Raw genomic sequence first — 14,738 nt, forward strand, 5'->3', positions numbered from 1 at the left:
AGATACGCGCCTGGGAAATGGCGCGGCAGCCTCTCCTGATCCCGGCCTGGCCCTGGGGCCGCTGGGTCTCCCTCAGGCTCAGCCAGCAGCATCACAGCTCGTGCAGGCTCTCGGCAGGAGCGGACACGGCGCTGACTCCCACCTGAGCACCACTGGGCTGTAGGCGCCAGGCGTGCGGGTGCAGTTCCAGGTCACAGCACCAGGCGCAGGCACCGGCCTCTCTCTCTCTCCTTTCTCTCTCTCTATTTCTTTCTTGACAGGCAGAGTGGACAGTGAGAGAGAGGGAGAGAGAAAGGTCCAGAATTAAATAGATTTAAAACCAGAAAAAATGTAAGGAACAGCCTGTAAACAAAGAAAAAATCGTTTGCTGGAAGCCAAAACAAAAAAACAAACCTAGAATTAAAGAAGGTAAAATATCTGTTTCCTCATTAAAAAATATTAAATCCAATGACCTGAATTCTATTATCTGGAATGAAGGCAAAATGTAACATACTAAAATTTATAACCCAAAATGAAAGAATATATGAAAAATGCAAAAAGAAACAAAGAGGCTGTAGCCAGAGGCTGTAGCTAGATCTGATACAGAGCTTTGCAACAAGCAAACCAGATTTTTCTGGTTTGTGCCACCCAAAACTGGCCCAGTTGCTTTAGCATTCCAAATTATTTTAACAAGTAAACCACAATCATACTTGTTTTGCAGAAACTTAAAATGCTTCCCTTCTACAAAGGCTTAAATTTCACTTTTCTCAGACTCATGGATCATAAGGGTAGTTGTTCCCTATAGTTTTCAAATCATAAAAAGACAATTTGTTGTGTTTTTGTATCATAAGCAATACAAAAGTCAAATGAGTTGTTTTTTTGACAGAATAAATAAATAAACAAATGAATAAACAAATTTTAAGTTAGAAAAAAGTGCGGAATAGCACATAAACAAAGAAAAATTGGAACTGGAAGGTAAAATTACTATGTACTGATTAAAAAAAGAAAATTAAGCTAAATACATGAATTTTGTTATCTAGCATGAAGCCAAATTGTAACATACTAAAATTTATAAACAAAAATGAAATGTGATTCATGAAAATAATGCAAAGCAAACAAACAAACAAACCAGCAAAGAGGTTGTAGCCAGATCTGGTATGGAGCTATGCAAAAAGAACCAGATGTTTCTGGTTTGTGCCACCTAAAACCTGTCACATTGCTTTAGTATTCCAGACGATTTTAACAAGAAAACTGCAGTCAAACTCATTTTAGAGAAATTTAAATTCCTTCTCAAAATGCTTAAATTTCTCTGTTCTCAGACACAAAGTTCAAAAGAGTAGGTGTTCTATGTAGTTTTCTAATCATGAAACTCCTACTAGTTGTATTTTTGTTGTTTTTGACAGAATAAATGAATAAACAAATAAATATAAACAAGATATAAGGTGGGGAACAGCCCATAAACAAAGGAAAAACATCTGCTGGAGCCAAAACAATAAAACAAACCTAGAATTCCATAAGATAAAATACATGTGCCCTGATTTAAAAAATTATCTGATTACCCTTATCCTGCATGAAGCCAAAATGTAACATAATAAAATTTATAATCCAAAATGAAATGTAATACCTGAAAAAATACCAAAAAAAAAATAAATAAACAAACAGAGGCTGTAGCCAGAACTGATGTGCAGCATAGCAAAAAGAGATTCAGATTTTTCTGCTTTGGGCCACCAAAACCTGGAGAGGCTTCTTTAGCGTTCTGACTGATTTTAATAAGGAAACTGCAGTCAAATTCATTTTGCAGAAATTTAAATCCTTTTCTTCTTCAAAAGCCCTAAATCTCACTTTTCCCAGACACATATCATAAGGGTAGGTGTTCCCTGCACTTTTCAACTCACAAAATCAATATTTATTGAATTTGATTGTATCACAAGAGATACTATGTCAAATGTGTTGTTTTTGACAGAATAAATAATGAATAAACAAATAAATTTAAAACCAGAAAAAATATGGTTAACAGCCTGTAAACAAAGGAAAAGGCAGCTCCTTGAAGTCAAAACCAACAAACAAACCTAGGATTCCAGAAGGTAAAATACCTGAGTCCTGATAAAATAAAAAATTTATTTCCTGAATTCCATTATTGGGTATAAAGCCAAAATATAACATAATAATATTTATAAAAAAGTGAAATATAATTCATGAAAAAATACAAAAAAAGAAACAAAGAAACTCATTTTGGAGAAGCTTTCAATATTTCTCTTCTACAAAAGGCTTAAATTTCACATTTCCTAGACAGATAGATCATAAGCGTAGGAGTTCCCTGTAGTTGTGTAATGATAAAACTCAAATTTTTTTTGTATTTTTTTAATCATAAGGGATACTATATCAAATGTGTTTTGTTTGACAGAATCAATAAAAAACCAAATGAATAAACAAATAAATAATTTTACAAATGAGAAAAAATGTGGGGAAACTCCCATAAACAAAAAAAAAAGTGGCTGCTGGATGCCAAAACAATAAAACAAACCTAGAATTCCATATTATAAAATGCCTATTATCTTATTATAAAAAGATTTATATGAATTTCTTCTCATCAATCCCCATTTTTTAAACATATTATGTGTTTTTCCTGTCATCAACAACAACACATTTGGCATGGTATTATTTACGATTCAAAAAAAAATCTAGCATCTGAAATATTAGTCTTAAAAAATATACAGAGAACACCTTAAATTCTGATATATGCATTAGGGAAAACTTAAATTTAAACTTTTTTCAGTGCAGAAGAACTTTTCGGGGATTAAACTGAGTTTGTCTCACATTTTCCTTTTTTCCTTTTAGGAAAATCAGGAAACCTAAGGGAACATTTCATTGGCTGGTTTTGGATGATACAAGTGAATACAATGCAGTTCTGTTGCTATTAACACATTTAGTAACCAGGTAAAATTTTCTTTTTTTAAATTTCCTTTTATATTTTTATTTTATATTTTACATTTTACTTTGTATTTAAGAAATTTAGTTTATTTTTTTGGCCTTCCTGTCAATAATTGAATTCATGTAATTGGATATGGAATTTTTTTTAAATCATAGCTCATGCATTTCACCTCTGGAATTCCTCATTTTTTATTGTTTTGGCTTTCTGCTCTCACTTATCCTTTTGGCTATGTGCCATTCAATTCATGGTTTTCAGTTTATAAAATATATGAATCTATTTTTAACACAATAACAAAACTTTTGACCTGGTATACCATAAGATAAAAACACACCCCATATCTGAGTTGATATTCTTAGAAATGTATAGAGAACACCCACACTTCTGTTATAAGCATTTGGAAAAAGTTAAACTTAAGTCTTTTTCAGTACAGAAGCATTTCCCAGTTTGAAAGTGAGGTAGTCTCATGTTTTCCTTTAAGATACAAAATAGCCAGCATGGCAGCTCAATAGGATAATCCTTCACCTGCTGTGCAGGCACACCGGATTCTAGTCCTGGTCCGGGCACCGGATTCCATCCCAGTTGCCCCTCTTCCAGGCCAAATCTCAGCTGTGGCCTGGGAGTGCAGTGGAGGATGGCCCAAGTGCTTGGGTCCTGCACCCCATGGGAGACCAGGAGAAGCACCTGGCTCCTGGCTTCACATCAGCGTTATGCGCTGGCCACAGGTCACTGGCCGCGGCTGCCATTAGAGGGTGAACCAATGGCAAAAGGAAGACCTTTCTCTCTCTCTCTATTTCTCACTATGCACTCTGCCTGTCAAAAAAAATAATAATACAGACAATACCTACATATCTGATATATGTATTTGGGAAATGTTAAATTTAAGTCTTTTTAAGTACAGAAGGATTTCATGCTTATTGAAAATCAGTTCAGCCGGCGCCTCGGCTCACTAGGCTAATCCTCCGCCTTGGGGCGCTGGCACACCGGGTTCTAGTCCTGGTCGGGGCTCTGGATTCTGTCCTGGTTGCCCCTCTTCCAGGCCAGCTCTCTGCTGTGGCCAGCGAGTGCAGTGGAGGATGGCCCAAATGCTTGGGCCCTGCACCCCATGGGAGACCAGGAGAGGCACCTGGCTCCTGGCTTCAGATCAGCGTTATGCACCGGCCACAGGTCACTGGCAGTGGCGGCCATTGGAGGGTGAACCAATGGCAAAGGAAGACCTTTCTTTCTGTCTCTCTCTCTCTCACTGTCCACTCTGCCTGTCCAAAAAAAGAAAGAAAGAAAGAAAGAAAGAAAGAAAGAAAGAAAATGAGTTCACCTCAGACCTCAGGTTTCCCTTTTAAAATAATCAGGAATTGGCCGGCGCCGCAGCTCACTAGACTAATCCTTTGCCTTGCGGCGCAGCCCCACCGGGTTCTAGTCCCGGTCGGGGCGCTGGATTCTGTCCCAGTTGCCCCTCTTCCAGGCCAGCTCTCTGCTGTGGCCAGGGAGTACAGTGGAGGATGGCCCAAGTCCTTGGGCCCAGCACCCACATGGGAGACCAGGATAAGTACCTGGCTCCTGCCATCGGATCAGCGTGCTGACCGCGGCGGCCATTGGAGGGTGAACCAACGGCAAAGAAGGCCTTTCTCTCTGTCTCTTTCTCTCTCACTGTCCACTCTGCCTGTCAAAAGAAAATAAAAAATATAAATAAATAAAATTAAAATAATCAGAAATGCTGCAGCAACACTTCATTAGCTGGTTTTGGGTGGTAAAAGCAAGAAAAATCCAATCCTGTTGCTACTAATCATGATTAACAGACCAGGCCATATTTTATTTCTTTTCTTCTTTTCAAAAATTTTTGTGTTGTATAAAGGAACGCCTCAGGGAAACTCACTTTAATAACTGTGAAATCCTACTGAACTGAAAAAGGCTTAAATTTAACTTTTCCCAAACACACATATCAGAAGTGACTATATTCTCTGTGTATTTCTTTTTTTTTCTTTTTATTTATTTATTTTTTATTTTTTGACAGGCAGAGTGGACAGTGAGAGAGAGAGAGACAGAAAGAAAGGTCTTCCTTTGCCGTTGGTTCACCCTCCAATGGCCACTGTGGCCAGCACACTGCGGCCAGCACACCGCGCTGATCCAATGGCAGGAGCCAGGTGCCTCTCCTGGTCTCCCATGGGGTGCAGGGCCCAAGCACTTGGGCCATCCTCCACTGTACTCCCTGGCCACAGCAGAGAGCTGGCCTGGAAGAGGGGCAACCGGGACAGAATCCGGCGCCCCGACCGGGACTAGAACCCGGTGTGCCGGTGCCGCAAGGCAGAGGATTAGCCTAGTGAGCCACGGCACCGGCCCTCTCTGTGTATTTCTAATAATAAAATTCAGATGTGGGATTTTTTTTTATCTTCATTTATACCATGTCAAATATGTTGTTGTTGATGACAGAAAAAGTAAATAAATATATTTTAAAAAATAGGAATCTCTCAGGGTAAAGGCACATAACCAAAAGGATGAGGAATGGCAGGGAGACAAAACATAAAAAAAAAAAAAAAAAAAACAAAGCTGAGGAATCCAAATGGTAAAGTGCATGTGTCATGATATGAAAAATAAGACTAAAATAAGCTAAAATAATAAAAGACTAAAATGTTTTAAAAATTACACAATAAAGTGTACCACATGAAAGTTAAAACAAATAGAATGAAAATGTGGCCTGTTCTGTTAGTCATGGTTAGTAGCAATAGAACTGAATTTTTCTGGTTTGTACCACCCAAAACCAGCCAATGAAATGTTGCTCCAGCATTCCTGACTTCTTTAAAGGAAAATTTGAGGCAAACTCATTTAAAATAACTGTGAAATCAGTCTATATTGAAAAAGGCTTAAATTTAAATATTCCCAAATACATGAATTAGAAGTACAGGTGTTCTCTGTGTATTTCCAAGAATAAAATCTCAGATTTTTTTTGTTTTTGTTTTTGTATCTTACGCTGTACTATGTCAAATGTGTTGTTGATGGCTTAAAAACCATTATCTAAAAAATTTTAGATAATTACCTAAATTATCTAAAAACAAAACAAAACAAAACAAAAACAAAACAGGGATCCATGAGGGGATTGGCACATAGCTAAAAGGATAAGACAGCCACCAGGAAGACAAAACAATAATAAAACTGAGGAATCCAAAAGATGAAATGTGTGAGCCATGATTTAAAAAAAAGACCACATATTCAATTATATGTGCTCAACCATCACACAGAAAGCCAAAAAATAACACTAAAGTTTAAAAAAACTTCAAAATAAAATGTACCGTAGAAACAAAAAAAAATAAAATGTGGCAAGTTTTATTCAATGTGATTAGTAGTAACAGAAATGGAGTTTTCCAGTTTGTACCACCCAAAATTGGCCAATGAAATGTTGCTGTAGCATTCCTCTTTTTTTTTAAATGGCAAACCTGAGGCAATCTCATTTTCAAAAACCATGAAATCTTATTGTATTGAAAAAGGCATATTTTTAACTTTTCCCAAATACATATATAAGAATTGTATGTGTTTTCTGTATATTTCCAAGAATAAACCTGAGTTTTTTATATGTATCTTAAGGTATACCATGCCAAATGTGTTGCTGTTGAACAGAAAAAACAAATAAATGTATTAAAAAACAGATTCCATGAAGAGAAAGGCACATAGCCCAAAGAATAAGGGAGGCAGCACTAAGTAAAAATAATAAAAAACTGAGGAATCCAAAAATGAAATGCATGAGAGATGATTAACAACAACAATAACAACAACAATAACAACAAAACAAGACTACATATCAAATTAACTGAATCCACCATGAGGCAGGAAGACAAATAAATGACAGACTAAAATTAAAATAGTGTAAAATAAAATATACCAAATGATAATTAAAAACTGAAAAGAAAGAAAATGTGACGTGGTCCGTTTAGTGATAACAGAACTGATTTTTTTTGGTTTATACCACCCAAAACCAGCCAATTAAATATTATTCTAGCATTCCTGAATTTTGACTAAAAGTATAACCTGAGGAAAACTCATTTTCACTAGCTGTTAAATCCTTCTGTACTGAAAAGGCTTAAATTTTACTTTTTCCAAATAGACATCAGAAGTGTAGATGTTCTTGATATATTCCTAAGAATAAAATCTCAGATGTGTGAATTTCTTTGCATTTTAATGTTCAGTATTTCAAATGTGTTACTAATGACAGAAAAATAAATATATTTTAAAAATGGGAATCCATGAGGGGAACAGCCCATAGCTATAAGGATAACTACAGCTCACCAAAAATTTCACATAAGTGAAAAGATAAGGGAGCTGAAAGGAAGCCAAAACAATAAAACAGAAGAATCCAAAAGACTTGATGACAGAAAAAAATGAGTTAATATGTTAAAAAATGTGAATCCATGAGGGGAATGGAACATAGCCAGAAGGATAAGGGAATTTGCAAGAAGTAAAAACATTTTAAAAAGGAATTCAAAAGTGAAATTAGAGAGTCATGATTAAAAAGTTTTTAAAAAACCCATTATCCAAATATGAATTCCAAAATTGGGCATGAAGCCAAATAGCAGACAGATTAAAGTATAAAAACAAAACAAAACAAAATATACCACACACACAAAAAGATAAAATGAAAGAAAAGTTGGCATGTTTTGTTAATCCTGTCTAATAGTAACACAACTGGACTTTTCCAGTTTGTACCACCCAAAACCAGCCAATGAAATGTTGCTCTAGAATTCATGATTTTTTTTAAAAGGAAAGCCTGAGGCAAACTCAGTTTCAAAAAAGTGAAATCATTCTGTACTGAAAAACGCTTAAATTTAACTTTTCCTTAGAAATATATCAGAATTCTAGGTGTTCTCTGTGTATTTCTAAAAATAAAATCTCAGATGAGGGTTGTTATTTGTATCTTAAAGTGTACCATGTCAAATGTGATGTTGTTGATGAAAGAAAAAATAAATAAATATATTACAAAATGGAAATCCATGAGTGGAATGGCACATGGTGCAAAGGATTAAAGAGCCACCAGGAAGCAAAAACAATAAAAAACCTGAGGAATCCAAAAAGTTAAATATGTGAGCAATGATTTAAAAAAATACCACATATAGAATTACATGAATTCCACCACTAGTCAAAAAAACAATTAAATAACAAATTAAAATTTTTAAAGAATCCAAAATAAAATACACGACCCAAAAATTCAAAAAAAAAAAGAAAGAAAGAAAGAAAATATGGTCTGTTAATTGTGGTTAGTAACAACAGATTTGGATTTTCTTGGTTTGTACCACAGAAAGGTGGCCAATGAAATATTGTTCAAACATTTCTGATTTTTCTAAAAGTATAACATGAAGCACACTCATTTTCAATACCATTAATATCTTCTTTAGTGGAAAAGTCTTAAATTTAACATTTCCCAAATATGGATAGCAGAAGTATAGGTGTTCTCTGTATATTTTAAGAGTAAAATCTCAGATGTGGGGTGTTTTTTGGTATCCGAAGATATACCATGTCAAATGTGTTGCTGTTGATGACACCAAATTTGAATAAATGTATTTAGAAAATGGGAATCCCTGAGGGGAAAGGCACATACCCAGAAGGATAAAGGAGCCACAGGAAGTGAAAACAATGAAAAAGGAAAAAGAAAAAGAGCAAGAAATTTAAATAGTGAAATGATTAAAGAGAGAGAGAGAGAGAGAGACTGCATATCAATTACATGAATTTCATCATCAGGCAGGAGGCCAAAATCATAACAGATGAAGAGTTGAAAAATATTCTGAAATAAAATGTACCACAGAAAAATTTAAAAAGAAAGAAAATGTGGTCTGGTCTGTTAATCATGGTTTTTACAACAGAACTGGGTATTTTCAGTTTTACCAGCTAAAAGCAACCAATGAAATGTCGTTCTAGCATTCCTGATTTGTTTAAACGGAAAACCTGAGGCAAACTCATACATAACCATGAAACCCTTCTGTACTGAAATGGCTTAAATTTAACAGTTCAAAAATATTCCTATCAGAAGTGGAGGAGTTCTTTGTATATTTCTAAGAATAAAATTCAGATATGGGGTGTTTTCTTGTATCTTAATGTATACCATGTCAAATACATTATTGTTGATGATAGAGAAATAAATACATTTAAAAAACAGGAATCTGTGAGGAACGATAAGGGAGCCAGCAGGAAGCCAAAACATTAAAAAAAAAAACCTGAGGAATCCAAAAGGTGAAATGCATGAGCCATGATTAACAAAATAAAAATAAGAAAAAAAGAAAAGAACATATATCCAATTACATGAATTCCTCCATCAGTGATGAAACCAAATAAATAACATACTAAAGTATATATAAAAATTCTCCCCCAAAATATACCACACACAAAAGGAGGAAAAAATGAGAGAAAGAAAAGTTGGGTTGGTCTTTTAATTATGTTTAATAGCAACACAACTGATGTTTTCTGATTTGTACCACCCAAAGCCAGCCAATGAAGTGTTGCGTTAACATTCATGATTTTTTGATAGAAAAATCTAAGGCAAACTCATTTTTAAAAAGATTAAAATCCTTCAGTACTGAAAAAGGCTTAAATTTATCTTTTCCCTTATGCGTACATCAGAAATGTAGGTATTCTCTGTATTTCTCTAAGCACAAAATCTCAGATGAAGGTTGCTATTTGTATCTTAATGTATATCATGTCAAATGCAATGTTGTTGATGACAGAAAAAATAAATGAATATATTAAAAATGGGAATCCCTGGGAGCTATGGCACATAGCCAGAAGGAAAAGAGAGCCGGTAAGAAAGCTAAAGCAATAAAAACAAAACAAAACAAACAAACAAAAAAACAACCTCATGAATCCAAATGTTGATAAACATGAGCCATGATAAGAAAACAAAAAAGACAACGTATCCAATTGCATTAATTCCACCATGTGATATGAAGTCAAATCAATAACAAACTAAAACTAAAAAAGAATCCAAAATAAAATATATAAAACAAAAACTAAGAAAAGAAAATGTCACCTGGTCTGTTAATATGGTTAGTAGCAAATGATCTAGATTTTTCTGGTTTGTACCACCCAAAACCAGTCCATAAAAAGTTACTCTAGCATTCCTGATTTTTAAAATGAAAACCTGAGGCAAACTTATTTTGAATAACTCTGAAAGAAATACTTCTGTCCTGATAATAGGCTTAAACTTAACTTTTCCCAAATGCATATTAGAAGTGTAGGTGCTCTCTATATGTTTCTAAGCATAAAATCTCCAACCTTGGGGTGATTTTTATGTCTTAAGTTATTCTATGTTGAATATGTTTTTATTGATAACAAACTAAATAAATAAATACATTTAAAAACAGGAAACACTGAGGAAAACTGTCCATAGCCAAAGAATAAGTGAGCCACTATGAATCCAAAACAATATAAAAAGAGGAATCTGAAAGTTGAAATGGCTGCATCAAGATAAAAAAGACCACATATCGAATTATATGAATTCGACTATCCATACCCTAGCCAAAATATTAACAGAATAAAGTGTAAAAAATTCTAAATTAAAAATACAGCATGAAATTAATAAGAAAGGAAATCGTAGGCTTATCTGTCATTGCAGTTATTAGCAATAGAACTAGATTTTCCTCACCCAAAACAGGAATAGAAGAGTTGCTCTAGAATTCCTGAATTTTTTAAATGAAAAATGGAGGCAAACTCATTTTCAATAAACCTAAGATCATTCTATTCTTCAAAAGACTTTAACTTTTCCCAAATATGTATTTCAGAAGTGTTTTTCTAAGAATAAAATCTCAGGTTGATGCTATTTTTTGTATTTAAGGAATACAATGTTACATGTGTCGTTATTGATGACAGAATAAATTAATAAATAAACTTAAAAAAACAAGAACTCATGATTGGAATAGCCAAACAAGAAAACAAACCTAGGAATCCAATAAGTGAAATGCCTGAATCAAGATAAAAAAATCCAAATATCCAATTACATGAATTCAAAATCTGAGTGAAGCCAAAAAGTAACAGACTAAAAGTTTAAAAGGCCAAAATAAAATCTACCACACAAAAAAGAAAAATAAAAAAGAGGAAGTAGCCTGATCTATAATAGTGGTTTGTAGCAACAGACCTTGATTTTTAGTGTGTCTACCATCCAAATTCGGGCCAATGAAAAGTTGATCTAGCATTTCTGATTTTCAGAAAGGAACAATGGACGCAAACTCATTTTCAATAACCGTAAGACCTTCTGTTCTGTAGAAGCCTTAAATTTAACTTTTCCCATATACATATTTCAGAAGTGTAGGTGTGGGGGCCGGCACTGTGGTGTAGTAGGTAAAGCCAGCGCCTGCAGTGATGGCATCCCATGTGGGCACCAGTTCGAGTCCTGGCTGCTCCACTTCCAATCCAGCTCTCTGCTGTGGCCTGGGAAAACAGTATAAGATGGCCCAAGTCCTTGGGACCCTGTACCCATGAGAGAGACCTGGAAGAAGCTCCTGGCTCCTGGCTTCAGATCAGCTCAGCTCTAGCCATTGTGGCCAGGTGGGGAGTGAACTACTGAATGGAAGACCTCCCTCTCTCTTTCTGCCTCTGCTTCTCTCCATGTGTAACTCTAAGTTTCAAATAAATACATAAATCTTAAAAAAAGAAGTGAGGTGTTCTCTATATTTTGATGAGAATAAAATGTCAAATATAGGGTGTATTTTTATATTTAAGGTATTCAATGTCACATTATCATGGTTGATGACAGAATAAATAAAGTAATAAAGTTAAAAAACAGGAACCCATGATTGGAACAGCCCATAGCCAAAGGATAAGGGAGCTGCTATGAAACCAAAACAATAAAACAAATAGGAATCTAAAAGGTAAAATGTCTGACCCATAATAAAAAAAAAAAACACATATCCAATTACATGAATTTCATCATCCATCATGAAGCCAAAAAAAAAAGACTAAATTTAAAATTAAAAAACTCAAAATAAAGTGTATCAAATGAAGAAAAAGAAAGTTGTTGGGGCCAGCCCTGTGGCGCAGTGGGTAAATCACCCGCCTACGGTGCCCGCATCCCATGTGAGTGCTGGTTCTAGTCCCGGCTCTTCCGACCCAGCTCTCTGCTGTGACCTGGGAAAGCAGTGGAGGATGGCCCAAGTCCTTTGGGCCCCTGCACCTACATGGGAGACCAGGAAGAAGTACCTGGCTCCTGGCTTCAGATCGGTGCAGCTCTGGCCATTATGGCCATGGGGAGTGAACCAACAGACAGAAGATCTTTCTGTTTCTCCCTCTCACTCTCTGTAACTCTACCTCTCAAATAAATCAATAAAAATCTTTTAAAAATAAATAAATAAATGAATAAATAAATAAACGAATAAAAGAAAGTTGTGGCCTGATCTCTAATTCCTGTTTAGTAGCAAGAGAACCAGATTTTTTCAGTTTATACCACCCAAAACAGGTGAATCAAAAGTTGCCCTCTTGTTCCTGAATTTTTGCAAATAAAAACGGGTAAACTCATATTCAATAATCATAGGATCCTTCTTTTCTGCAAAAGGCTAAAATTTAACTTTTCCCAAACGCATATATGAGAAGTGTATGTGTTATCTATATTTTTCTAAGCATAAAATCTCCAATGTGGGGTGTATTTTTGTGTCTTTAGGTATTGCATGTCAAATACGTTCTTTTTGATGACAGAATAAATAATTTAAAAACAGGAACACTTGAGTGGAAGAGCATATTTCCAAATTATAAGAGAGCCACTATGAAGCCAAAACAATAAAAAAGACCATATATCTAATTATATGAATATCCCCATCCATCTCCTAGCCAAAATATTAACAGACTGAAGTGTAAAATATCCAAAATTTAATGTACCACAAGAAATTAATAAAAAAAACACAAAGAAACTGTGGCTTTATCTATCATTTTGGATAGTAGCAGCAGAACTGGATTTTCCTGGTTTGTACCATCCAAAACCAGCCAAAGAAAAGTTGTTCTAGCATTCCTGATTTTTTTAAAAGAAAAATGGAGGCAAACTCATTTTCAATAACATTAAAATCTTTCTACTCTGCAAAATGCTTAAATTTAACTCTTTCCAAATTTCAGAGGTGTAGGTATTCTCTATTTTTTCTACGTATAAAATATCAGAAGTAGGGTGTTATTTTTTGTATCTAAGGTATATAATGTCACATGTGGTATTGTTGATGACAGGATTAATTAATTAATTAATTAATTTAAAAAACCAGTAAACCAATAGGATAACAACCCATAGCCAAAGGATAAGAGCTTTATTTAAAATATTCATGTCGTACATTTTATCTTGAATTTTTTATTTTTTCAGTCATTTTTTATTGTGGAATTCATGTAATTTGATATACAGACTTTTTTTTATCATGGTTCAGGCATTTCACATGTTGGATTCCATTTTAAGGCTCTCTAATGTGTTTGTCATTTGATCTATTGAGTTCTTCATTTCATTATGATTTCTCTTCAATATCACAATTCCATGTTCTACTAGATTCTTCATTTCATTTTGATTGCTCCTTAAGGTTTCATTTTCATGAAAGAGATTTTCTATCTTGTCCAGTAAGGATTTATGTAGTTCAAGAATTTGTTTTTGAGAACTTCTAAATGTTCTTATCATAAATTTTTTGAAATCCTATCTTGCATTTCTTCTGTCTCATCATCTTCATAACCTTGAATTGGAGTATCATGTTCATTTGGGGGTGTCATAATGTCTTCCTTGTTCTTGTTTCCTCAGTTTCTCCGTTGTTGCTTGGCATTGTGGAGATATTCTTTGGTTTCTTCTTTTTTTTTTTTTTCCTCGCTGTGGTGCCTTTTCTCGTTATACTATGACTCTAGATTAAGTGGACTGTCTGCTTTTGGTGGATCTTTAAGAGGCTGTGATGGGTGTGGCCAGAGAGTTCTGTTCAGTTCTTCAGAGTAAAGTGTGTGTCAAAGGTGACACACCCAGGTTTGGCATGGTAAATCTCTCTCTCACTCTCCCTCTTTTTATTCAGAAGGGAAGTCATTCTGTACAGCTGAGCTATTCTCCTTGAAGGCAATTAGTGTCTGAGTGCTGGCCCCTGTGGGTGTAATATTCATCTGTTCTGCCCCAAGGATCACACAAAGGATCTATGCAGTCTTCGGTGTAAGCTCAGATTCCCCTGCAATCTCCCACCGGGTTGCCAATGTTACTGAGTTTTTGGCGTCTCCCACCGAGTACTCATGTCTCACGTGCTCTGTGAGTTCTCTCATATGCCCTCAGTTTTTTTTTTTTTTTCACAGCCTCACTTCATAAGCGCCACACATTCACTACATCTTAACCTCCTGTTAGTTCTTCCCCCAGAGTCAGGTTTTTCCACTTAGCTGAGGGTGGACGCAGCCCTAAGGTGACGCACCTGTTATGTATGTCCAAAATGGTGCCTGCTCTTTGCCTTGCTCGGCTTTATAAGGTGAGTGGAGAGATAGAATCGTGAGTGACTGAGATTTTCTTAACAGGAAATATTTATTTTTTTGTTTCCCACATTATATTTTGGATTTTTCTTTAGGTTTTTTCTGATATTAATTTGCTTTGAGGCTGTTTGAGGAATTCATGAATCTGGATATCTGGTCTTACTCAAATTCATTTTTCCTCATTTTACAATTGGATTCCCTATTTTGTTCATTATTGTGGCTCTCACTATATCTGGTATCCTTTGACTCTGTGATATTCCCATCATGGATTCTCATTTTTAAAGGTATTTCTTTGTTTTTATTTCTCAACAACAATACATTTGACATAGCACTACTTAACAAAGAAAAACAACTCACATCTGATATTTTTTCTGTGAACAAAAAATAAAACATCTTCTGATACATGTAT

At 35.0% G+C, this 14,738-nt stretch overlaps 1 protein-coding gene and 1 long non-coding RNA gene across 2 annotated transcripts in view; both read right to left on the bottom strand.

Annotated features, from left to right (window-relative positions):
- The window catches only part of LOC103346435 (neuroblastoma breakpoint family member 4), a 1,612,367-nt gene that overhangs the window by 174,813 nt on the left and 1,422,816 nt on the right, over nt 1-14,738 (bottom strand). The window lies entirely within an intron of this gene.
- LOC138844805 (trafficking protein particle complex subunit 9-like) overlaps nt 1-14,738 on the bottom strand; it is a 315,342-nt gene that overhangs the window by 34,307 nt on the left and 266,297 nt on the right. The window lies entirely within an intron of this gene.

This window comes from Oryctolagus cuniculus, chromosome 12 (assembly GCF_964237555.1).
Source record: "Oryctolagus cuniculus chromosome 12, mOryCun1.1, whole genome shotgun sequence".
In the NCBI taxonomy this organism is placed as follows: Eukaryota; Metazoa; Chordata; class Mammalia; order Lagomorpha; family Leporidae; genus Oryctolagus; species Oryctolagus cuniculus.